The sequence below is a fragment of the Trachinotus anak genome, unplaced genomic scaffold, assembly GCF_046630095.1.
Source record: "Trachinotus anak isolate AG129_WGS33_773 ecotype Australia unplaced genomic scaffold, CSIRO_AGI_Tana_v1 ptg000023l, whole genome shotgun sequence".
NCBI classification, from domain to species: Eukaryota; Metazoa; Chordata; class Actinopteri; order Carangiformes; family Carangidae; genus Trachinotus; species Trachinotus anak.
The window spans coordinates 2,400,606-2,426,978 of record NW_027273874.1 but is presented as its reverse complement, the minus strand read 5'-3'; the positions used below and the strand labels follow the sequence as shown (position 1 = coordinate 2,426,978).

The 26,373-nt window shown below is 41.6% G+C and overlaps 1 long non-coding RNA gene across 3 annotated transcripts in view; it reads left to right on the top strand.

The window, feature by feature from the left end:
- Window positions 1–26,373, top strand: part of LOC139607126 (uncharacterized) — an 82,456-nt gene that overhangs the window by 3,385 nt on the left and 52,698 nt on the right. For 2 of the 3 annotated variants that reach the window (XR_011684792.1, XR_011684791.1), the window contains exons 2-3: window positions 2,969–3,040; window positions 3,154–7,280. This is a non-coding gene — a long non-coding RNA (uncharacterized lncRNA). Of the gene's footprint in view, window positions 1–2,968; window positions 3,041–3,153; window positions 7,281–7,700; window positions 7,832–24,881; window positions 24,930–26,373 lie in introns of those variants that run through there. The other variant, XR_011684793.1, reaches the window with a different exon arrangement.

Below are 26,373 nucleotides of genomic sequence, written 5' to 3'. Positions count from 1 at the left end.
CATTCTGCCCCTTACAACCCTTTCCGCTGCCAGTTCATCCCTCTCACTCGGCTCCATCAGATGTCTACCGCCGAAGCCACACAGCTATCCAAGTGAACATAATCAATTCCTTCTTCAATGGAGCACAATGTGATGGTTACAGCCGCTCCCACCGCTATCCATCCTGCCGCTGTTCACCGGAGCAGCAGTCGGCTGCGCCACACAGATGGGCCTCTGCTCTGCCATGAAATGAGCTCGGGTTGTGCGCGTGCATGACTGCGCTGTATATACACTGTGCATGTATGTGTGTGAGACGTGCAGCAGTGGCAGGTGAAGGTGATGACAATGTGTGATATATTCTGGCGGGCCATACATGAGAGTCAACATGAGACAAACTAGCGTTGTTTTTGCATTCCAGTCTGTCAAAGCGAAGGTCACTCTGCTGTCTGGTCGTGTCAATCACCCACATTGCCACTAAAGGATAACAAGGATAATATCGATGCTTTCGCGAGTTGTTGTGGTTTCCAGTTTGTCTTCATGCAGTCAGTGTAGTTGGAAAAACCAGGGCGTGTTTTCTTCCCTTCAGAGGGAACCGCTTGATGTTATTTCATGCTGCTACTACTGCAGCTTTTAAATTTCCTGAGCTGGATAATCTATCATAACAGATTTGCTTTTATTCAGACTTCCCTTTCATTTTTATTTCATTGTGGCTAAGTTGATTTTTTATTTATTTTTTTCATATCAGAGTCTACACATTAGGCCAGATGTTATTTTAGGCTCACTGACTGAAGACAAAGGACGAAAGTGCTTCTGTCACGATGTGCAGTTTTCCCATATTTACTGATACTGATTTTTTTTTTTTTTTTTTTTGTGACCTCCTCACTTTCTGGTTGCTTTCAACCATCCAAACGTACAGTAAGAAACACAGGTCTACACTGGGAAATCAATAAGCAACTTAAATTTGATTAAAACTTCCTTCAAACTAAGTTGCACCCATGAGTGCACATTTTCCTCCATCACGTCACAATGCTATGTTCATTCCTGTGGTTTGTGACCAAATAACTGTAAAACCAATGACATTCCCATTCAGCCTCAACTGTACTTGTACCTGTGTTTAGTGACATTTATTAGCAAATGTTACAGACTCCACCTATGGACCACAGAGAGAGAAATATAACAATAAATGACAAATAATGTGAATAATTATGCTTAGACAAATCAAATAAAAAACTTGAATATGTTCAGAAACGGTCTCTCCAAACATACTGGTGAACAGTTATATTTAAATATTGTACATAATCACACATTGCTCCTGTGCTCCAGCAGCACTGACACATCTGAGGCCCGTCGCTTACACAGCAGAGATCCTCTCCACTCCGAAATCAGCGGTTTTGTAACTGTATGTTAACTTCCACAACTCCACTAAACTCTCCACTCCAGGAAGGAGGGAACACTGTCACAATTTTCTGAGGAGCGAAGAGTGCTGTGTAGTTATTTCTCTGCCCAGAAACTGATACATATAATTACGTTAGAGAAATGTAGGGTGAAATAGTGGGGTAGCTGACATGTCGATGTTTACTCTGAACAGCTGCTGTCAGAGAGCAGGGAAACAAGGCGTGGTGTAAATAAGCACAGTGAAAATTAGTCGCAGGGATGCACTTTTTGGGCGTCTGAGAGACTCACAAAAGACGAGCCGAAAAGAAATGACGTAAATGTGAGAGGCAGGTGGACCCAGTAAGAAATTTGTGTTTTAAGAATGTGTTTATTCCGATAAAGAAAACAATTTTTCCTCATGTCTAGTTCCAGAGAAAACCGTTCAGATAGAGAAAAATACACATTCACATATTTACAGAGAAGTTTCCGATAAAGTCACTTTCTGATAGTGACTCACTGTAGCCTTCAGTCTGCCATGAAGACATGACGCTACTGAGGAGGCATATTATTTCCTGGCCTAAGGGAAATGGCCTATCACTCTATAGTTCAACCCGTCTCTGTGGAGCTTTATAGCGTCTTTAAGCTCATTATTTTGGTTTTTCTGGTCCGAAACTTAATTGTTTTGGTTCAGTTCAACTGCCTCATCAGCATCGGTTTTGTGTGCCGCTTCTTACAATATTGGAAGCCTCAAAAAGCTGCAACATACAAGATCATGGTCAGTAGCTGAGCTGCCTCATCGCCTAGTCCATGCATTCACAGTGTTTACACCTTTAGATTCATTTATTGTTCCACCAATTTATCAGCTTCTTGGAGTTGACATTTTGGACAATGACATTTGCGTGTACAGTGGCTCTCAGTGGTCAAACAGCTGCCTAAATGCTTTTGATGGATGTGAAAAAATGTTGAAAATCTGTTCCAAAAACTTAAATAATGGACATATGTTTTGGATTCTGTGTCCAAATGTGATTTAAACAGTGTGAGGTCATATTTATATTCAAATGTGCAGCAATTTCAGATGTAAAATTTGGACTAGGTTTGCAAAGCCTTTAACTGTTTTCCCTCGAAAGTTACTCGACAGCCAAGGCATGGACACTGTGTTCGTGGCAAGGATATTATGAAAAAGATATTTAAGTTAGGTGTTGTCTGAATGTCGCACTTAAAAACAACACTAGCAATTCCCTCATTTCACCACATCGTTAAAAGTTTATGAACACTGTACATGGTTGCAAAAAAAAAAAAGAAAAAATCAACCTCTGTTAAATATAGCAGAGTCTGAAGCTCACAATTCAAGCCACATGTTACTTTAAAGTGCTTCTGTTGAGACAGAACTCATTACATGTGCTTACACCATCATTTTGTCTGTCCTCATTGTTCCTTTCATGTGTCCTTAGATTGCCGTCAGGCCTGACTGACACAAGAAAAATCAGCAGGCAACAGTGTTTTCCGACTGAGCTCACCGTCTCTGGAATTGGCTCCCTCGTGTGATTAGGGAAGCAAATTCTGTGGAAGCCCTAAAATCCAAACTCACAATTTATCTGTTTTCACTTCCTGGCAGGGGAATCTTCCAGTTTCCTCTCCTCCCTCAGCCCAGACAGCATTCATGTAGAAACCCACTGCTGGGAGCCAGGTAAGGGCTGCCTCCTGGATACTGCACCTCCTCTGTCTCTGTCTGTACGAGTGTGCACGTGGCTGAATATATTTGTTTTGAGTGTTTGTCTGTGTGCTTGTATCTTTTTTTAGGCCTGACACAATTGCACCGGCAGTGGATACAGATAATCCAGTCACTGTTTCCACACCTGCACCAAAAGTCCAGTTTCTCTGCCACCAATGTGTCTCATTCTCTTTCATGCATTTGTTCTTTCAGGTCTTTTATGGTTCTATCCTCTCACTAACTGCATGCTGAGGTGTATTTGTGGGGGGACGCCACTTTGAATTTAATTCCTTTATCTGTTTTAATGGGAGAGTTTTTCTTGTCACGCCACACGCAGTTTGGTGTCTCCTGCATTGTTCTGCTTTCTGGCGCTTGGTGTTGTTGTACAGGCCTTCTACACTGCATGACTTCATTTGATTTGCTATAAATGGCTACATAGAAATGAACATAACTTATGCTGTGCATGCTTCAGAAAGATGTCCTCCGTTCTTGTGCAACAACATGCAAAGCACCTGTCTCCCTCAACAGGATTGATAGGAAAAAAGCAACTAACTTCATACTATAAGGAGGAGGATGATATTAAGGTGAGAATCTAGGTTGCCGAGATGTATGTAAATAAGACACAAGGTATAGCAATGTAAGGCAGAAAAAAGTAGCAGTTGTATTAAGTAGTAGAAAGTTAGAAAAAAGATTGGTTATGTTTTTTAAAAAAAAAAAAAAAAAGCAAAAATGTCTCATGATGATTTTAACAAAGTTATTTGAGTTGACCGAACAAAATGATAAAAACACTAATCCTGTACTAATAAAATTGGGAAAACAAATGATATACTGTACACTGTCATTGAACTTTTTGTACATTTGCAATAGATTTAGCGTAAATATTTGGAGACTTTGCAGCTATGCTCATTGAAATTGCACTTTCCAAAATGTATTTGCCAGCAGTACACAAACCTAAAAAAAAAAAAAAAAAATGTTGGAGCCAGGTTTGCCACTTACCAGATCCCGAACAAAAGAAGCCATAAAGCTGTCAGTTTAACCCACAGTGACAGTTAAATGGTAACATGTCATGGAGCAGTAGCACTGTTGCTATGGTTACCTGCAATTTAATATACACTCACACTCTTGCACGTTCTATAAGGTGTAGTTATATGACCATTAAATGGTCACTTGCCAGCCAATCAGGACCGAGTATTTTCTGTGGCCATGGAGTCACAGCATCCTATATTGCACGTTCACACATTCATTGCTAATAGGCTGAAGCAGAGGGATGTTCATAAAGAACAAACAGGCCTCAGGCAGGAGGAAAACTTTCTGCAGGCACAGACACGGACACAATGTCCTTTCAGTAAGGAATGACTGAGTGTTTATGTTGTTTCAAAGGGGACACCCCTGCCCCTTGGCTGCCACAGACACCCTGTGAAACAGCGGCAAAGATGGTAAGAGGAAAAAGAATGGGAGAAGTTGAGTTCAGCAGAGCAAATGCACAGTAAGACCTCCGTGACAGAGGAGCAGAAAGCTCTCAGCACGACTTACTCCGCTGCATAAAGGTTTGCGTCTTCCTAGTGTGCTCCAGGACTGCTGCTATTTCACTCCTCGTGAACGACGGCTCTCCACGAAAGAATGTAAACAGGGAGATAAGTGACATTTTCGACGGTATTACTGCATAATTACTTTCAGTTCAGCGCTCAAAGCTGCTGCTCTATCTTTGAGACGCTGCCGTTTTATCTTTGGTTGCTTACAAGTCCCGATGTGGTATCCATGGCGTGTTTAGCTGTGCTCAGGGAGATAAATGCTTCCCTGGCTCAAATGATGATTTGTCAAAGCAATTTAGGTTTCGGTGGGAGTTGACTCGTCCTCTTAAGCGAGCCAAAGTGCACAACGGTGAGTCTCAAATTTAAATGGGTTCTGTCAAGAGACACCCCTCAGCAGGGTACAACAGGTTAAAGAAGAGAGTGGTGATCAAGAGCTTGAACCATCTGTGTGTGTGTGTCCATTAGCATTTCTCTCACAAACGTCTCACTGGGCAGAGAAATCAAAAAGCTCAGGTTAGCAAAGTAAACAAATCTTATGGGTAAATGCCAAAAAAGCCAAAAACTAGGTTGTCTTTCATGAGTGGGACTCGTCAGTGCTGTGGCCAGTATTCTGCTGAAGGTGTGATCAAGTATAAAAAAGAAATTATTTTCCGTTTGAGACCGGTGACTGCCATTAATTTCTTCCCGCCCTTGTGTGCTAAAGGTAAGTGTTAAAGATAAGTGGCTTAGCTTGATTACCGTTTAATAACTAAGAGGTGTCATAATTAAATTTCCATCAATCACGGTACTCTGCCTCTAACAAATGTCTGAATCATTTGAATCATTATGCAAATGAATAAGTAATATTCTCAGAATAAATTGGGCTATTAACCAGTGGTACATGCTCAAATCTGGTTCAGCTCAGTTGCATGTGTGCGGTCTGCACGTGTGTCTAAAACATGCCCATGTGTGTCAGTGTGTGTCATGTAATTGCAACAAGCATACCTTAAGTTTTTTTTTTTTTTACTTCAGAAAAAATGCCTCTGCCGTCGCGCTTCAGGCTTGTTGCGCCAGTGAGCTGTGAATGTCAAACACGAGAAAAAAGGAATGCAGGCGAAATAAATAACAGTGAGGAACATGGTCCTCAGCAACCTTTTCATTATGAAAAGAGCAAAGCAGGGAAAAAAAAAAAAAAAAAAAAGTGAAGGAAAAAAAAATCAACTGAGCAAAACACCTACAGTCATTACAGCTGGAAAGTTAGAACACAGTTATTAGAGCTGAGAAACTTTTAACGCTGCTGACGGAGGCTTCAGGAGCATGAAGGAAGGAAGAGTAGAGAGAGAAAATAGGGCACGAAAATATCAATATGAGATATGAACGATGGTGGGTGCTCCCTGCCTTTAAAATGCTGGTGGCGGGAGCCACTCAATATTCATCGATTAGAGACGCTGCGTCGGCGGGAGAGAGAGCTGACGCGCAGTGAGAATGCTCCTCATCGAGTTCCTCTTGTTTTTCTAACCCCGTGAATTAGTTCTTTTGTCTACAAGGCAATTTATTTCGGAGATAAAACAGCCTGTGGTTAATCCAGAACCCGGCAGCGCCTTTTGCCTTTGTTTTTGTTTTGATTTTGTCTCTCCTTATGCACGGGGTGTAAATTAAGGTGAACTCGCAGTCAGCCTGACCCTGATTGGTTCCACTCTTCATCTGAGGTGTCTGGTACAAAGGAAGTGTTGAAAGACAAATGAGGATGAGAGATGGTTGAGCTGTTTCAGGGACATAGCCTCTTTTCTTGCTGTAGCAGGTGGAGGCACAGCCACATCTCAGGTGTGCAGCTCTCCATCTTTACCACTGTCACTGACTGTTTTGTCTCTTTCTCGAGTGTCTGTTTCAAGGGCCTCTTCAGCCCTTTCAAATCATATTATGAAGCAGCCATATTCAAACCACTTCCACAGCTAAAATATACATAGCACACAGCAGCTCAGAGGTGAGCCGGTGAGGGTGAAGGAGACGGAGACAGGCTCTGCCCAGCAGGTAGCTCCTGCAAGAGAGATGGAATTTAGCTTTGTCGTCCTTTGATTATCTCTGGATGTTCGCTGTCTGTCTGTGGTGGCCGGCTAAGCTCCTCAGCTGCCTTTCTTTTTAGCAATCTGCTGCCCTCCATCCTGACAGCCGCACGAACACACATAAAACACAAGCACACATGTACGGTGTACGGGAATATGCATGCACACAAAAACACACACACTGCACAGATTTATCTGTCTCTCACGTGACACCTTTCTTTCTGTCTTATCAGTTGCTGCGTTTCAAAGCAAAGAATCGTAGCTTTCACATGAAAGGAGGAACTTTCACACCTTCCACCTGCTTCTTTCCTCTCTACTGCTCACTTGCTCACTATTATCTCTCTTGATTGCTTCTCGAGCCATCTGCTAGATTAATTGATCAAAAAGGCTCAGAATGTTTCTCGACATTTGCGTTGATTGAATTTGGGACAGCCGGAGCTTTCATATTTTTCACCCCGGCTTCCCGCGCCCCTCTGCCTCTTTCACACATTCCTCGTCTCTCTCTTTCACTCGTTCTGCCTCTTTCATTGTCGCTCCTCTCTTTTATATCCCCATCCATTTTAACACCTACACACTTGGTAATATCCCAGATAGTATATCACACGAGAGGAAAAACGACATTTTTGTGGCAAGAAAAAAAAAAAAAAAACTCCATCTGATTTGTTCCTAGTCACCCAGCCAACAACAAAAAAAAAAAAAAAAAAGGAAAAAAATGAAGTTGAATATACTGTTGAGAAAGTTGACGATCTTAAACTTGAGATTCTGTTTCTTTTCTTTTAAGAAAGTGTTGCACTAAATTACAAACTGCTCTTCCTTTCCTGTGGAGCCTTGTGTAGACACAGGGAGCCCCGCTGGCCAATCAAAATGCCAATAAAAACCCTGAATCAAGCAAGACCTGGGACCCCCAGACAACCATGTGCTTGTATATTGGCATGTGCATTTGAGCATACACTGCTTCTTTTTCTTTCATTTTTTATTTTTATACAGTATTCCATTGCAAATGTGCTTGCACGTGAACATGTGTAACAGTCAAACTGTGTTATACCATTGTTTTCCTGCCAGATCGCCCCGCTGTGAGCATCCATGTAGCACAAGGCTCAGCTATCAAGCAGCGGTCTTGCATCAACCGGACCTGAGAGTGAGCACCACGCTGGGCTGGCAGAGAGAAGTTGTAGACACACAAATATAGATAGGTAATAACTGACATAACATCTCAGATGTTTGCATGATGTTCTGTGACCAAAATGGCTGAGAAAGAGTGAGCAGACGGTGATTTGGTGTCTGGTTCGCGGCGAGGATGAGTGGCTGTTCTGAAGAGTCAAATGTGTGATTGGTTACAACACTATTCTACCCTGCTGTTACCTTTCTCATGTTCTCCTGGGAATTGAATCTGGGAGCATGAAATGCTCAAGAGCAAGATAAACTCTTGCACTGAGGTGTACTTTGATATATAAATATACATATACATACATATACATATATATATATATATATATATATATATATATATATATATATATATGGAATATGTATGTTCTCTCTCTTCTTCAGATATGGTGACTATATGCCAATCACTCCTGCTCTTTTCCACCACTGCCCTGCATAGTATTACAGCGTTCTCACACCCAGTATGGAAAGCTGTAGCAGTTTATATTTAAAGATTGAAATAAACACCCTTTTTGAATTTGCCTGCAGGACTGATATACAGGCTGGGTTTCCAAAATGTTTTTTTTTTTTTTTTTAATTGAGATGGGGAATATTTGATATGTGTAGGGAGGCTTTTAAAGTTGTGATAATTAAGATTTCAGTCACGGTTGATTTGACAACACCCACGGTTACAGTGCAGGGCTAGCTTCACAATAAGCAGCAGCAGTAAAATGTGGCGTTTGCATTAGCATTGAGTTATTATGGGTCTGACATGGTGTAAATAGAGCAAACAGTAACGCATTGTTTTGCTGTGTTTGAACCACTGAGTTACACCATAGTATCTGTCTGTAGAAATTTATAGTCCATTTGAAGATGAACTAACACTTGACCTTTTGGCGTGAGAGCCTACATCATACTCATACTGACTTTTCAAATGAGTTGTAGTACAATTTCTGCAACTTCTGGTAGTGTTTTAAGCCTTACGTACCAGGTTTGTGTTATTAAAGAAAAGCCAAGAAATAGTCAAATGGATGATTTCACTTTTATAGAGATTAGTATGACCTGAAGTTCTGCATCATGTAATTGGCCAAAGTGTGAAAATGCCCTGAAGTGCTACACTTGGATCACAGATGTTGGTTAGTCACAGTCAGGAAACACTTGAGCAACAGTGGCTTAAGTGCATTGTTTAACTCGATGATAATTGGTGTGGGATGTAGTAGTGTTTTACAGGCACAGTAAATTGACTACATTTGAAAACTCATCTTTTGTATTTTAAAAAAAGCAGATCACTTTGGTATGAATGAGGAAAGCCTCTCCAAATCACTCTGTGAGATATACCTTCAGGATCACAGGTTGATGTTTAGCAGGGGGCCAACTTTCTGTAGCGTTCTGCTCTCTTTATGAAAACATCTGTCAGCATAGCCAATCTCCCTTTGTGGATGTTGATTGAATGATTTGTATTTACATTTATCTTGTCGCAGAACCATATGAGCACAATATAGTTATATGAATAAGAGTCTCACCAACTCTGTTTGACTCAAGCGGGGCTGAAAACTGAAAAACTGCAGGGCCTTGAATGGTGAGCTCCAAAAACGAGTCAACTTTACAGCAGAAAAAAACATGTTTACTGCCTGGTACAAAACATTTCCCCCTTCAAGACAACTGTGGGGGGTGGAATTTTATCCAGGCTTAAAGGTATGTATAGTTGGGGGGTGCTGTTTTGAGTGACGTGGGTGGGCGTATACTTGCCATAAACTGGCATGCAATTGGCCCCAGACACGTCTCATCACTTTGCCCATTTTTGGATTAGCTGGGAGTTTGGCGGCGTCAGGCACTGCCAAGATGGCGATGGCGAAGCAGCCAACTCTTAGCCTCCAAACCACTCTCCAGAGACCTATGGGTGCTGTCACGAAGGCTACATCCATCTTTATATAAAGTCTCTGGTTTGACTTGGTTACCAGGTGGCATTGCAGACTTGCGCTGTTGTCTGATAATGGAAACATAAAAATATACCAAAGAATAACTCAACATGGAGCTCTTTCCCTCTTTCTGTTTTCAATTTTATAAAAATTGGATGCTTGGCTCTGTAAGTTGACTGTAATGGTAGTACATTAAGGACAAACTGGGGCTTGCCTTAAGTACCATTCACACAGAGAAAACACTTGATGTACTTAAATCAAGAGCAAAACTCATTTCAAGTCACGGCTGAAAACAGTGAACTGTTTTATATCCAGTGATGTTGAAACACCAAGCCTCTGCGGGGAAACTACATTTTGAACTTATTGTAAACAGTGTAATTTCTCAACCACAAAAACTTGCCTAAAGTTAAGACGGTCCCGCCCATTCAATATCAGAGCAATTCGTCGAGGACACCGTGTGTTTTGACTTCGCTAACTTTCTGGAAAACTTCCTTGTTCCCTCATTCTACATCTGGCTGTCTGACATCATGGGGATAACGTATGCAAATTTTGATTTAGTTTGTTGTTTCCTTTCAAGTCTTGCCAATAAAAGTGCCACGTATCTGACAGAACAAAAGCAAAGTATGGGGCGTATCAAAGTAAGCGAAAATGTATGCAGTCAGGGCGTCAATTTGCGAGTGACATTCAACGCGCGGTCCTCAAAACTCATTTGTAGACATGACTGTGAAGACATTCTCTATCAAGCGGCTTTGACGTTGCGGCTGAAGAGGGAAAAATACGGCCTTATCTTCGTGAACATGCCATCCCAGCTTGACTGTGATCAGGAGAAACAAAAGAAGATTGTAGACGCTGAGGAAAAATAGTCCTGAAATAAGCCTGCAGGTTTGCTATGGATATTGATATAACTACTGTAGAGAGAGCAAACACACACATACACGCGCGCACACACACACACACACACAAGGCTTAGAAACAGAATGAGGGTCTTGCGAAAAAAAAAAAAAGGAAGAGGCTAACTCTCAGAGATCAATAAGAAGTGTGTATTTGTGTATTTCTGTGCGCATGAAAAGAAGGAGAGACAGACAGAGAGAGAAAAATGCAATCACTGTGTGTATGAGGTTTCTCCAGAGTGAGGATTTGGGTCATTTGAAAGAATATGGCTGAATCAGCAACACTGCCGCCACCGCCGAACTTAATCTACTGAATAGTCCTGCAGGCGGAGACTGAGCGAGGAAGAGAGGAAAGGAGGAAGTGAGCGAAAGATTGAGGATGTCAAATGGGAAGAGAAGGGGAAGAGAATGAAAGGGAGAGGAGAGGATGAAACAAAAGGACAGGGGAGAACAGGGAGGGAGGGAGGGAGATAAAGCAGTAGATGCAGGCAAGATGGGAGCGGCCGAGAGAGAGAGGGAGAAGACGAAGAAGAGGGATGGGGAGAGACAGAGGAGGCAAAAAGCAGTGAGTGAGAGATTTATCAGAGGAGACGGCGGGGGGAGTGGGAGGGGAGATGGAAAGAGAGGAGAAAGCAACAGAAACAGATAGAGGGAGAAGTGGCGAGAGAAGGGGGGGGGTTATGGGAGCCAAACAAGAGGGAGCTAGAGAAAGCTCACCCACTGTCTGCCGGCTGCTGCTGCCGCTCACTTGTGGATCGTTCTCCCCATCAGATAAACAAGAGAAGGGTTTGAGAAGTCTGCACCACCAACACCCCCTCCTCCTCTAAAGGTTGCTGCACCGGTTATTTCTCTTTCTTCTGACATTAACTCCGTTTTTTTCGGTCTCGCTCGCTCACGTTCGCTTATCCAGCTTTTCATTTTTAACACTCGCAGAAACATTAATTGTTGTGATTTGAACCCGGTGATGGGGAGGAGGATGTCTTCACTAGAAATCCTCTTGTTTCAGAGTCTCCAACTGACTGAACTGTAATTCAATCACTCTGGCATTCATAAATTTCATTCACCGGATGGAGGACAATCTTCTTAACTAGTGAAATGAAAAAGAAAAAGGAAAAAGCAACATAAATGGAACTATTTTGACAATCGGTATTGTTGTAACAGACATTTTTCACAGACGACGCTTTGATTTATCTTGGTAAGAAAAGCACAGGTGTCAGTAATAACATCAACAGTTCGTGGCAGTGTGACAGTGACCCAACATCTACAATAGCAGGACCCCCAGCCATGACTGAGGAAAGGCCTAAGCATTGTCAGCATTGAACACACTGTTGATGAGTGAGTCAGTGAGCAAGGAAGAAATCCTGACGTTAATGGAAATCACCCTTATGCTGATGATGTAAACCATTTTTTTGTGAATCCACACCTTCCCCATCTTCCTCACGTTGTGTTTTTCTACTTTAAAAGCTGGTGAGAAGCTCGTCCTCTATCTGGTGGCTTCATGTTTTCAACATTCTTCCTGTAATCTTTTTTATGAATGTCTGAGTGCCTGGAAAGTGTAGTTCACAGTAATGTATGGATATAGATGTAAATGTTAAACACCAGCTTTTTAAATGTGCTGTTGATGGACAGTAATGCTGTGTTCGAGTCATATCGGACTTACCGTAGTTACCGGTTTCCATCTTGTAAATACCATTCATGACTGGGAAAGTTGACTTTTCAGAAAGCAACATATCTAACATAACATATATGGAAGTGCTACCGAAGCCCATTGTTAATGGTGACAATGAAATTGGCCGTCACATGTCAAACAGTGGTAAAACAACTATCGCACGGTATGATTACACAGTTTCAAGAACACTCCTGTATAGCAGCATTTGAAAAGGTTCAGCAAAGAATTTGCTTGCAAGGCAGAGAGACGTTCTTTGGGGAAAATAAGCTAACTTTTGGTAGCTTTCTATTTACCTTGGTTAGTGTTTGTTGATGAAGACAGCTGGAATCTCCAGTAATGAGTGAGAATCAGTAGCACAGCGCAGTGATGTCAAAACAGGTGTCACAATCGAAACACCTGTGGTGACACCACAGACTGGGGAGTGGCCACAAGTGCACGGTTTCATAATGCTGCAACGGTGTATTCTGACACACAGTAATCATTATTGCACAGATGCAAATGTCAAATGTACACACAGCGGTAGAGATTACCTCAACAGGGTATGGAGTAATTAATGTTATTAACTGACCTTTACCAACAAGCAGCAGGAACTGCCACATACTGTATATGCTGCAACATGGTAGAGCCTGTACCTTTCTCTTTCTATAGCCATGGCTTATCCCAAATGATCCACCCACTGTGCATGTGGAGATCATCATTTTTAAATTTCACTTCCAAAAAGTAACAAATGACAAATAATAGCTGGACAGTGAGGATAGAAAGCCAAAAATCTCTGTTCATAGAAAAATAATCCCCCAGTCAATAATATAGATCAGTAACCTTGTCAACTCTGTTAGAATCAGTTTGTGCTATGTTGCAGAAAAAACAATATCTTATGAATTCTAATACCTTATGAGTCACCTGTGTTGCATGTTGGAAATCCCATTTAATTTCATTTCACTGTCAGCGAGTAGAATTGACATTAGTGCTGGGAAAACAAGTAAACCACATTTAAAAAATAATCCTGTCTGGCTTATTGAATCTATATCTTATTAAAGAATATCTCTAAATAATTAGTAATAAACAAGACCATGTTGCACTGCCATATTTCTGAATGAAACTTGACATGACGATGGCACGAATCTGGGCCAGATCCAATCATACCTGTTCAGCTGGAAAACAAACAGCTTGATAAACAAGTATTCTGTTCTGCTCTCAAGAAATTGGATGGATATTTGCCATCTTCAACCAGGCTCATGGACGCCAGTGTCATTCCTCTATCTCTCTCTCTTCCTGTGCTTTCAGTTCTGTCTCCACACCACTAGATGGCAGGCATGCTCTGCGCCGCCACCGCCGCTGAACGCTCCTCTGCCTCGGCTGAGCCTAATGGCATGTGGCGGCTGGTGCCTGTGAGTAATGCCGCAGGAAAATGCGTTCCATAACCTATTGTTCTTATTGGAAAAGAGGAGGAAGAGAGGAGAGGGACACAAACAAAACAAACAAGAAAGAAGAGAGATGCGGAAAGAGGAAGCAAAGGGAGGAGGAGGGAGGGAGGGAAAGGGAGGGGGACAAGTGACACCAGGCAGACGCTGTGGGTGAAGCTTGTGCGGTCCAATCTTCTGACAGGAGGGTGGGGAGGTTTTACTGGGAGATACAGAGCAGAAATGGTCTGCTGATGTAGTTTGGGTGTATTTAACACTTGTGCAGACACAGACAGACACAAAACAGAACACAAGTTTAACACAAAAAGCTTTTATTTAATGCACTTTTTTTTCCTGCAGCACAGGATAAAACAGATTCTTAAAGCTGGCTGGCTGAATGTAGAGCAACCATTGTGCTAGATGCTACTGTAGCTGTTCCTGCTAATGAAACTGTTACACTTGGCTCAATACACAAATCGATGCTGAGGTTAAGGCTCCTCTCCAATCTTTAATGAGTGCAGGAGTGTCTCTGAAAAATGCTCAAACACTAATTTTCCTAATTTATGTTTTGTTACTTCTTGAATTTTAGGGAAACTTAAGATGCTGAGCATCACACTTCTGCAGAACGGCCTCCCCAGTTTTCCAAAATAAAAGGAAGTCTCCTGTAAAGCTAATGGGCTGCAATTAGCCAGAGTTAATGACAGAGAGTCACAAATATATATTTAACAAATGTTACAGACAAATAACCTTAAAAATTACAAATGAACACAAGGGGATTGGCTGCAGAAGTAAATAAAGCAGCATTTGCAGTAATGAGATTCTTGCTGATGAATTCTTCCCATCACATTGTGTTGGATCGAGGCCCACAGGAAGCAAGTGGATCAATCAGCATGAAGGCTGCATCTAAAAAACCTCTAACTACAGTCTCATACACAGCAGGACAGGAGTGCACACACTTGTGTTTTTGAGGGTGTGCAGTACACGATGTGACGATGTAGCGTGGGATCCGTGCGATGCCCACAAGAACACTGTGTGAAAACCAGGAGAAAGGTATAGATCATCTTCATCTGAGCCTGGCAAAGTCTGCTGATGCCTATAGCCATATTTATGTGATAAACTCCAAAGCAAAGCTTCAATAGTTTAAGTCTTTAAAACACTCCATTAGTCTTTTGTTCTTTATTATTGGATTATCTTAAAAGACATTGAATAAAACCTGGTATGCTTTTGATCTCACACACATTTAAAACACAAATATATGCAGCCATCACCCTGACACCCGCCCACACATGTACACTATAGCATGTCAGCACTGCAGAGAAGAAAAGGGGGAACTCGTTTGTCTTTGCCACACCTAATCATGTAACATACCCCCCTCTCCCTCCCTCCACCTCCTCAAAATCTACCTCGTGCCCCCTTCTGTGCCTTACTTACTTATTCTTCTCTTACTCTCCTATTCCCCAATGTTGGATGAGATGAAAAGCAAAACACTTTTGTTTGCTCAAAAAAGAAAAAAAGAAAAAAGGATGGGGGTGGGGGGTTTGGCTGGTGGTATGACTCATGTGCAAGGCTTGATTTTTTTCTACATCATTATATCCTCCCAAGAAGCTTCAGAATACAGGCTTGTATAGCAAGAGGGAAAGGCAGGAAACTGTCTCGCTGGCAAATTTACTTTCCCTTGTCTCCCCACTGCTGGCTAAATAGGGGTTCCCCATTAAAGTGCTTGTGACCTTTGGAGGAGAGGGGCAGGGGTTTTCATAAGAGGTTTTTTTTTTGTTAAATTGGGCTCACAATGAGCACAGGCACAGTGAGGGCCCATTTACTAGCTGCAGCTTCTCCATGTGACGCAGAGAGCTGTCGTGCCCACACTGCTAGTGCTATGAGTTGTCAGCTGCTGCCTAAGGTATTTATATTCGAACAGTCTTTGAACAGATAATATGTATGATAAATACCACATTTCTGTATATATTTGTAGTTAAAGCTTACATTTATAACTGTTGAGGCATTCAAGACACAGAAAAAGAAGCATCTGGGGTTGTATTGTATTGTCAGCCAGGACAATCAGTGTGTTAAATTTACAGATTTAAAGGTGCAATGAGAAGCTTTTTAAAGCTGCAATCCCAACTCAAATTAACATTAACATACATATTATCATCCTATGAAGTTGATATGGTGAATATGTTAGCAAGCAGTTTCCTACAACACATCCAGAACATATGGAAAAAAATTAGCATTTGCTCTGTCGTGTTTCCAGCTATCTGATGAATCAAAGTCCAGTGTTGACTCTCCTTTCAGCTCTGTTTTGGTGTCCACCAACTCCTGATATTATAATTTGCGTCACTTTAAGTTGTTAATGTAACCCTTAGCAGTTAGGAATCGACACATTTGTATTAACCTTTCATCCATCGTAACGTGGCTGTTTGTACATTATCTCTGCCATTGAATGTGCTGTCTTGCCGGGAGCAGGTGGTGTTTGTTGTTGCTTGACAAGAGCTTCAGCCATCATTGTCTTTATAACACAAGAAGTTATAATAAGCCCTCTGAGCAGCGCTGTGTCTTCAGGGCAGATTGGACAGGTTTCTATCAGAAAATGACAGGATGGGCTGGGGCTAGTTAGTCAGCGTGCTAACTGCAGTGGAAGAAAAGACGTAATAGACACAAGAGTTACGTTGGTAACGTTGCTTTCCACAGCTGGAGACGGCTCTTGGAGAGTTAAGGAATGAAGTTTGATGCTGAGCTCAAAACTGTTCTTCTCGACTGGTGAGTAAACAGCTGTTATGTATGCTATGTCGCATTAGCAAATCTTACAAATAGCTCCTTTAACTTTATCAAACTTTGTGCTAAACTCAAGGACTGAAGGTACATCCAGATTCTAGCTAATACCAAACAGAGATAACAAGTGCTTCTCTGCTGAAGACCCCCGGGCTGTCTTTAGCTTAGCATCATCTGTAAGTGCTTTGTTTACTTCTTTAGAGTAAATCACAAGAGCAGATGGCGTGTGCAGAATAAGGCCAAACATAGAGAACAATAAAAAACTTGATTGACACTGAAGAACAACAGGCTTTGTATATAACTGTGGGGTGACGTAATTTCTTGTGACTCCAAAAAAATTTAACACCTTTCATAATTAAAAATATGACTTTAAAACATGACTTTTTATAGATGCACTGATACCTTGTATGAACAAGGTACAAATAGTCATCGCTAAAATGTTTATGTTAATTGTCTCAACGTGAAAAGAAAAAATGGTTTGGCAGTGATGGCACTGACATGCCACTGATAGCAATGTAAATGCACTTTGTCAAACCACTGGATTGATTGTCTCTCACTCATGCTGAGTGCTTTAGATATTTCAAAATGGTTTTTCTCCATTTATATGTGCATAATCTTTTGTCAAAGTCTCTTCTTTTCTCATTTTATCCTTCACTCACAAGACCTGTCATCCTGAAACCCATTTAAAGCAGTTTCTTGTCAAAGGAAATCAGACAAAACTGACATATAGAAAAGTAATCAACACCCACCCACTATGCATCCATCTGCCCTCACCTCTTTTGTACGATTCTTTTTTATTGCCCTCCCTCACTTTGTCTCTCTGTGTCTCTCTCTTTGCCTTGTTATTTTGTACCCGTGGGAATGTGTAACTGCCTGAGCCAGATGTGGATTTGCACTGTTCCCGTCCTCACATCTGTGTAGCGATAAATGCGCGTTCACCACCACCGTCTCTCTGGGCTCAGTCAAATGATAGATACAAAAACACACACTTCACTTTTGCATGCTTTCACATGCTCTTACATGTGGCTGCCTGGAAATATACTTGTGCCTGTAAATGTGTATGTTCTTATGTGTGTCAGAGATGAAGCTGTGTTTATCTCCACCTTACATGTCACTCCATGACATGAGTGCGATGATTTGTAGGGGGAAGAGGCGCATCCCCATTTGTTTGTCAGACTCAAGTGAACATAATGGATCCATATATTAGGAGCAGCTTGAGAAAAGGACTGTGGACACATGAGAGGGTGAGAAAGAAGATGAGATGAGAAAAGTGAGCAACGAAGGAGCTATAGAGTGAAAACCCCTCCAGTCACATCTACACCTTTTGCATCTCGATACCCTGATAAGTCCGTCCAATTATATTCTAGTTCAGTTCATCAAGACTGAGAGCAAGAAATGAAAGGATGAACAAAGATGTTAGAGGATGAAGGTGATTATTCCACCCATCATGTTGGCGGTAAATGTGATGCCTTTGGTGGAGCGAACATGCAAATTTTTTTCTAAATTTAAAGACTGTTGTTTTTGTGTGTGCATGTAACTTCACCAGGCTGATGCTTTGAGCCAGCACATCATCTAACACTGTGACCGTGTTTGATAAAAGCAGCGTCACGTCTATTTCAGATGCGCGCACACACACACACACACACACACACACACACACACTGACATACACACACAGAGGTGCATTTGTTAATCTGAAGCGACATTGACTTTAATAGCCACTTTAAATGTCTTTATTATTTTAAAGCACTTTATGAGTTGCCCCTGGCGTGGAGGAGTACAGAATGAGATTTTGCTTGAATCACAGCAACAGAAGCAGAGGCTGACTGGTTTACGTCCCTCTGCCTCTAATCCTTGTGCCATTATCATGTTGCAGCGTGGCTATAGATGAAGAGCTGAAAGATGACTCATTTCAACATAACTGGGATCTCCAGAGATTTAAGCCGTGTCCCAATTCAGAGGCCGCATTGCTCCAGTGTCTGCAATAGAAGACCAATTGCGTTACAGCGACGTAACTAAGCTGTCCAATTTCGAAGGCTCCTTCAAATGTAGCCGAGAAACACGTCCTTCTTTTCCTGGGCAACAAAGGACCTAATGGGTGGGCCAACCTATCCCAAGATTCATTGTGCACTGGTAATGAAAGCAAATGACACTGACAGAGAGCCTGAGGATTACACTTTCAAATGTAAGTGTTGGATTCAGTGAAAAAAAGGTACATGTTGTCATAGTGGCTAGATGATAGCATCGGTAAAGGGGGGCACAGCTTTTAGTTCAGCTTTCGCGGTCTACAACAGCCAAGAAGGGCCACACCTTCGTAAACTGTGTCCTCCGAAGGATGCAGTTCACGAGTTGGGACACACATAAAGATTGGGGACTTGAAAGAGGTAGATTAATAAAATAATTAGTAGTGGTCCTGACCTTTAGTATGGAATAGTAGGATACATTATGGTGCTAGATCCTATAATTACAATAATACAAGTCAAATGTGTCTTTTTGTCCTCCATTGAAGTGTAAACTCAAAATAACCCTGATGACATCATCAGGCTTATGTTTTCAGACTTGATAAAGCTCATCCACAGCCACAAAAGACATTACACAGCTGTTTTTACAAGCTGAGTAGCGTTCTCCATGACAAGTAAACTGAATTTTATGTGTAAAGTATGTTCGTAGAGTGTCCCTTTAAGTCTTATTTGGCTGTCATTCCTCCTCATCTCTAATAACAAAACTGTGGTTTGCAAACTGCCCGGTTGAAATAGAAATATCAGCCAAAACTATAAAAATAAGACCCGAAGTTGTAATAAGCTGGAATTATCTTCCGACAGTCAAAACAAGCAGTCCAGCCTTTCACAAAATGAAGCTGCCAATCCATGATTTAGAATGAAACCTTTCATATTGGCTTTGAGTGCGGCTCTATGGAGAGCACTGCTGAATGCAGTCATTGTATACCACTCTGAATGCCTTGACTGTCAATGCAAATGAACACACCTGAGCTAAAGACACTGTAACACCTGCACATACATTCAACATCAAGGCAAGCATACCTGTACAAACGGACATCATCAACATGTATACAGACGCACCAAGGCTGAAGCTTCTTGTTTAAAGACCTTAAAGTCGTCAGTCATTGGGAGTCACCATCAATCAATGAGAAGTGTATCCACCATGGAAGAGAGCTGCACAAGGACAGATAGAACAACACAGACAGCATTTGTGATCCAAAGGTGCAGCCTTTGCAAACACAGGTAGTCTAACCCATTTATGACCTTCCATCTAATCAGTATTTTAAATGCGGCTTGTGTTTACTTTTAATGCATGACTAAAAAGCTTCTGATAAAACGATGTCGCTTACTTGAGCAGATTACGCCTTCCCCCCCTGTTGCAAGGAGGTGTCACTAAGGCAGTAAAACGCTCTGTACAGGTCAGTAAAATGTGAAAACACTTCCTTATCCAGGAAAAAAAAGGGGGAGACTTTTCATTAGAAAACTCATAAATGGCACAATAAATTCACGTGTCTAAACTGGAGACAGAGGAAGATTACCTCCATCGTGCCACTAGCAAGTGGAGAGAAATCTCACAGACACATCCATACACTTATCAGCTTCGAAATGACACAATGCTGGTACTAGGGGGACTTAAATATTAATTCCCAGCTTGGTGAATATAAAAATAAATCCTTTTGCTAATCGTGCCGGGAGATGCTTGCCGGCGGTAAAAAGGTTTTGTGTAAATTACTAAAAGATTAGTTCCTTCGCTGGTTTATCTACAGGTCCAAACCGCAGAGGTGCATTCCTCAAGCACCTAAAATTCCTCTCTAACTTCCAGTCGGAAAAATAAGGATTTACCACGTGTGTGTGTGTGCATGTGTCTGTGTGTGCACGCGTGTGTATGCTCTGTAAATGTCCCAGCAACTCCTTTGAAATCCAGCGATTGTCTCTGGTGAAACAAGATAGTGTTGGTGCTTTGAAGGTGTAAAGCTGTGACAGGATGGTATTACCTGCGCAAGATATCGCCACACGGGAAGTTTCTGGCCAGTTGGACGTTTGTCACATGTGACGAGGAGACGCTGTTTTGTCATTGGATTAGAGCGTATTAGCCAGGGTGGGTGCCAGTCAAAACACACCCAGTTGTATGTACTTATTTATTTTCTAATCTTTGGCAGGAAATAAACATTCACAGCAAACAGAATTTAAGCTTCTCTCACTGTCACGTAGCTACACCCCATAAACACTGATTACTGGACTTTTTAGTGGCCATTTTGCTTTGAGCATGGAGGTAAAATGAAGTACAGCCGTATTTTGTATCACACACTCAGCAAAAATGTTAAAGCACCTTAGCAGATTAACCCCTGCTTAAGGCCTCCCTTAGATATGATAATATACCGAGGGGGCATTGAACAATGTGCTCAATAATGAAATAGCCTATTTGGCTGGATGAGACATTTATAATATCCCAATAAAAAACAGAAGCCCCTCTCCCCTCCACTGCTGACCAGTGTTAGCACCATTCTGGTTAAAGAAGATTTGTAATTTTTCCCTTTTATGTCAAGATTTGCTTCCTGATGCACATAAAAGTTTATGAATACCTTTTACGCTCGCTACACTCGGGTATGTCCTCGCCCTCTCCGCGTAAAACCTCAGCACCAGTTTCTTGTCTGAGTCAGAGCTGATCAATTGAAAGCTTATTGATGTTTTATGGAGGCAGTGGGAGACATAGTGGCAGGAACATGGGAACTTACCCACCACCTCAATGTTAAATACACACTCGGAATTGATAGAAGATCCAATTAGTGACCAACAAGTCGGCGAGGACGCTTTAAAGCCATGCATCTGCTTCGTGGCACGTGTTACTGTGCTGGCATGTGATCTTTTTTTCAGGAATGCATGGTTAAGGTGATGTGGTCAGCTATGAAAGGAAACGTGCTGCTTTTAAAATACGGTGGCACTGGCTGAAAGTGTTTTTCAGTCGAAGTTTAGAAAATGATTTCTTATCAAAGCATTTTCACTGTGAAATCTGAACCTTTTTTTTTTTTTTTCTTGAAAATTCACCATGAAAGCGCTATATATCCCCACATGCATTGCTTTCTGTTGCTCAACATCATATAGATAACAATGATTTGTGCACAGACATGGAGGTTGTACACTTCTTATAGATGCCTCTTTTAGATACGGATAAAGAGCTTAGGCCTACACACCTTTCTTTCAACCTCTTCATCCCTTGATTTTTCTTCTTTCTCCTTTTTCACTTTCTCACCCCTCTCCAGCACAAACAGAAACTCACACACGTGTACACACTCACACACACACACACCCCTGGAGCTTAATTTGCAATAGAAGACTACTTCATTTGAATGTCTTTGATGTAGCGTGGCTTTGCTCAAATGAAGTATCTGATCCCAATCCCCTGGACAGATCCACGTGGGCGTATCAGTGTAACCAACCACCACTGGCATCCCCATCCTACAACTAGCTCCTTTTCTTTGTGTTCCTCACCTACTATTCACACAGCATCCTTCTCCATACCCATCACCCATCTATCTTTCCCCAATTTAATTCATTTACAATTTTAACAAGCATGCTTACGTGCCTCGTCATCCGGGTAATTTATGGAGATGGGGTCTCGGGCTCGGTCCCCTGGTGGCCTCACGGCCTTGACAAGTTGCTAAACTTGTCTGTGGCCTACAGTATTTGAGCTTAAGGAAGAGGGCAAATATAGAAAGAGAGACATTGTGAAGAGATGTGTTTTTGCAAATTTTACTTAACTTGAAGTACTTGTTACATTTGCATTTTTCTGGACAACTTTGCAAACATTATGCTATTATTTTGAAATATATTTCCAGTCAATCATCGGTTTTCATTTATTTCCATACAATACAAAAACTCATGAGTGAAGTCAAGTTGCATTGTCATTATGAGGTAATGCAGTGCAGACTGTTTAGATCAATTTTCAATTTACATTTAAACTACATTACTGCTTAATAATAATGTGACTGACAAAAATGAGTGCAGACACAACTCCAGCATGTTTCAAGAGTATTTGTTTAAGATTTTAATGCTGTATGTAAAAGAATGGTTGGATATAAGATAATATGTTGTTAACCTTGCAGTCACACTGGCTAAACAGCCAAAACTAGCCTCTGTTGTTGTGTTCGATATTTGTAGAAGTTTCTTATCAACTGAAACCAGATACATATGACATGGCATTAGTGCAGACATGGAAGTGTAGAAATCCTCTCTTTCTTTTACTGCTTCTTATATATTGTTATTTCTCTTATTTCACTTGTATAATGTAAACTTGACACACTTCACAATGCCCTCGTCTAAAGAGACAAAGTTTAATTCCCAGAATGTGCAACTATTTCTTTAATAATTTTGTACACTCAATGGCTCATCGAATTTTTTAGCACAAGGTTTTTGGCAGCAACGTGTTAGTGGCATTCACACAGATACAGACATGGTCCTCCAAAGCGACAGCAAAATCCAGCTGCAGCCTAATAAAGGGATTAGGGCATCCCAAAGCCCAGGTTTGTGATTGACTGTGAACAAAAAGAAGAACAGTAAAGGGAAGCTGAAAATGTGCAGATTAAGAAAAACAAATGTGCTGGTATTTTCTAGGTGCTTGAGGTGCACACATTGCTGAAGTGGCACAGAGCGAGAGTAAACACACTCATGCTCGCACATCCAGTCTCAGCACCATCTTGTACCTTATTGGGGCTAATCCTGTGAGTACACCCTGACAGGCTTACAGATGCCCCCGTAGACTCCACCAGCACTGACAAACACAGAGAGCCTCGCTGAAGTGCTCAATTCAGAGCAAGAGGACACAACAAAAATGTGTTCAAATGACCAACATGTGCAAACAAGCTGGCAGCCGGCAACCCTAGAAATACTAATTATGATGATGAGAGAGTGGGAAAAAGCTGAGGCATATTTAATAGCATGTATTGCTCAACAATGTTACTACTCTGCTGTTAATCTTTTGTTAGCCTAGTGTGAGTAAGTCATTGTATTCTATGATACGATGGTGTGACCACAAAATCACACAAAATTCAACAAACTACCAAACACATAAGAGTAACAGCGATGATAATAGTTGAATTATAGTTGTTGTCTTTTGCTTTAAAATGTGAAAAGAAATTCTTTTGCATATTGGGAGATACGCTTGTTGATTTTCTTGCCGAGGATTAGCTCAGACCATTTACCCAACGCTCACGAGTGAGCGTGGTATCAGTCTTTTTCACCAGATCAATAGATCCTAATGTCTTTAATGCTTAATGCAAATGAAGATTTGCCTTACAGGTTCATGCTTTTCATCAATGTTCATCTATCAAACAACATGAGATCTAAAAAAGTACCGTCTATGAACGCTGTACAAACAGGCCAGAACATCTAAAGGGAGAGATATTCTCTATTTGATCCGTCTGGGTCCTGACTCAAAGGTAACCCCCCCCCCCCCCCCCCGTGTGATTTCCGCCTCAACTGTCACCTGTAAATGAGAAAATCTCACCTCGAGTTTTCACTTTGTCCCACAACCTTCTTGACCTTCAAGGCGCCCCCTCTGAAGTGCTCATTCAGTGGGCGTGTGTGTTTGAAGAGTGGAGGGCGACACTCGTTGAGGATAAACTGGGCAAAAAAGCGGGTCACCATCGAGTAAGCCTTGAAAGGATGTGACGCATTGAAGTGTCTTATCATAAACACTCCTTCTGTGCCTTGATTATTCCTTGGGGCCGTTGATATCGAACCTGTCCTTTGACTGGAAATCGCAGATGATTTACAGTAACATGGATTCAGCATATCTCCTCCTTTTCCATAATGTGTGGAAAATGTTAAATCTCTGAATAGGATACCAGGTCTGTTTAAACACAGTGACTGCAAACAGAAAATACTGTCACCGTAGCAGCAATTTTATCCACTTTAATTTGTTGTTTGCTTCTAAATTTCTCTATTCGCAAACCTGATAGAGAAAAGCCGCCCTCTGGCTCTCAATTCGTTAGAGGCAGGGATTTCTGGAGTTTAGTTTTGATGTTGTCTGGCCTTAGCTTGCTTGTTTACCTCTGAGGACAAAGGGGAGGCTGATAATGTGGCAGCAGAGTCATGGCCGCTGGCCCTCTTTGATGAGGAGAAAGGTCTGTTTGACTAATTACCCTGGTGGTCAGACCACTTGTTTTTCCAGTGCTGCATTTTTATGTCTCCACTCTCTCACTCAGGTTATTTTTTTCTCCTCGGTTCCTGGGCACACGCACTGAGCCATGACATCTGATGCTGATATTTGCATTTGAATTAGCAGTCTGAATCACTACATATTGATTACCTGCAATTACCTTTCTTTTCTTGCTAGTTTCACCATTTGTTTAAGGGTTTTTTTTTTTTGGTTTTTTTTTTTTTTACTCCTTTCAGAGAGTCATTTCTCTTCCTTCCAATGTTTAACTTCTCTGTTCTTTTCTCGGTCTCCAGGTTTGGGGCTGACTTAACTGCAGTACACCTTAAAAAGGGTTGGAGAGGGTGAGTAATGCAAAAAACTTTTGTTTGACATGAAATTCAGAATTTGCAAAGTGGAATTAAAGTAACTCATAAATGTATCAGTTAGTTGAGAGTTATTGACAGAAACTGCATTGGTCTGTGTTGAAGGGAGAGAACTAAATACTATATATAGGCCTATATGGGACTAGTGCAGTCACTCCCAAGAGTTGAAGACTGGGTTTATATGTAGCTCTCACACCTTTTCTTACAATTATAGAATAAGGGGGTGATGATTTGAAGTTTCATCACTAATTACCTACATATTCAAAACCTCACATGTACATGAAAAACACTATCTCTTACTTTTTTCTGTGAGGCTTTTTTCATACAAATGTTTCAGTAAAAAGCTGCTTGCTTCAATCTGATGAACACCACCTGTTCAAGACTAGGTGGACGTGTTTGTGAGATTCCTCATAGGGCCTGAGAATTGGGAAAGAGGCGGCAGAGTGCAGGTATTTTTTGGCTTTTAGATGACAAATGCTGCCTTAAAATACCTGCATTGTGTAACACTGTATTTCCCATACACAGCATTCCACCACAGGACTTTAAAAAGACCACACCACATGCCATTCAACCTCCCCCTTCCACCACAGACGACAGCATTATTATGCTCCAAATTGAAATGACCGTTGCGATTCTCTGGGCACACAAACCCATCCTGGCTATGGCACTGGCCATTTTCAGGAGTTGGGTTCTATCTTGTCTCCTGATGAAGAGCTTTGTATGGACCACCTGCGCTCAGGGGCTGCACAAGCAAAACTCTGATTGCAAGGTGGATGGAGCACGCATGCAGCCAGGGAAGCGGCACCCTGCTGGGGCTAAGTGGTACTTTAACACATGACACATCCTGGGGGTCTGGCAGTCCACCCAGACTGCAGGCACCGACATGATGCAAAGAGATTGGCTTGTTGAAGGACATACAGAAGCAAACAAACCAGAGAGACTAAAGCACAGGGTGGTAAACAGGAGAGAGATTAAATGTTTCTAATGATGATAAAATCAAGACAGATTTGTTTCTCTGTCTTTTTAAGTGTTTCTCTTTGAAACACTGTGATTAAGCTTTAATTTCTGACCAAAGCGATGCTGGGACTGCTTGTCTTTGGATGATTGTATGTGTGTTTATGTGTGTTGGGACAGATGGTGTCTGTGGGGGTGGTGAGTGATAAAGTGCGTAGCAACCCAGTAATGATAGTATTAGCTGTGAAAGCTGCAGGTGGCTCATCATGATGTTTGCCCGCTAAACTGCTGACTTATGTCCCTGGGTTAAAAGAGACAATAGTTATCTACTGGTGAGTGGGAAGTGCGATTGTTGTCTCTCTTTTTGTGTCTCCCTTCTTTCTCTTTTTTTAAATATCGAAGAGAGGACTCTACTTACCCACATTCAGTGGTCTGTCCATTTGTTTTAGAGACATGCAGCTGCACTGTG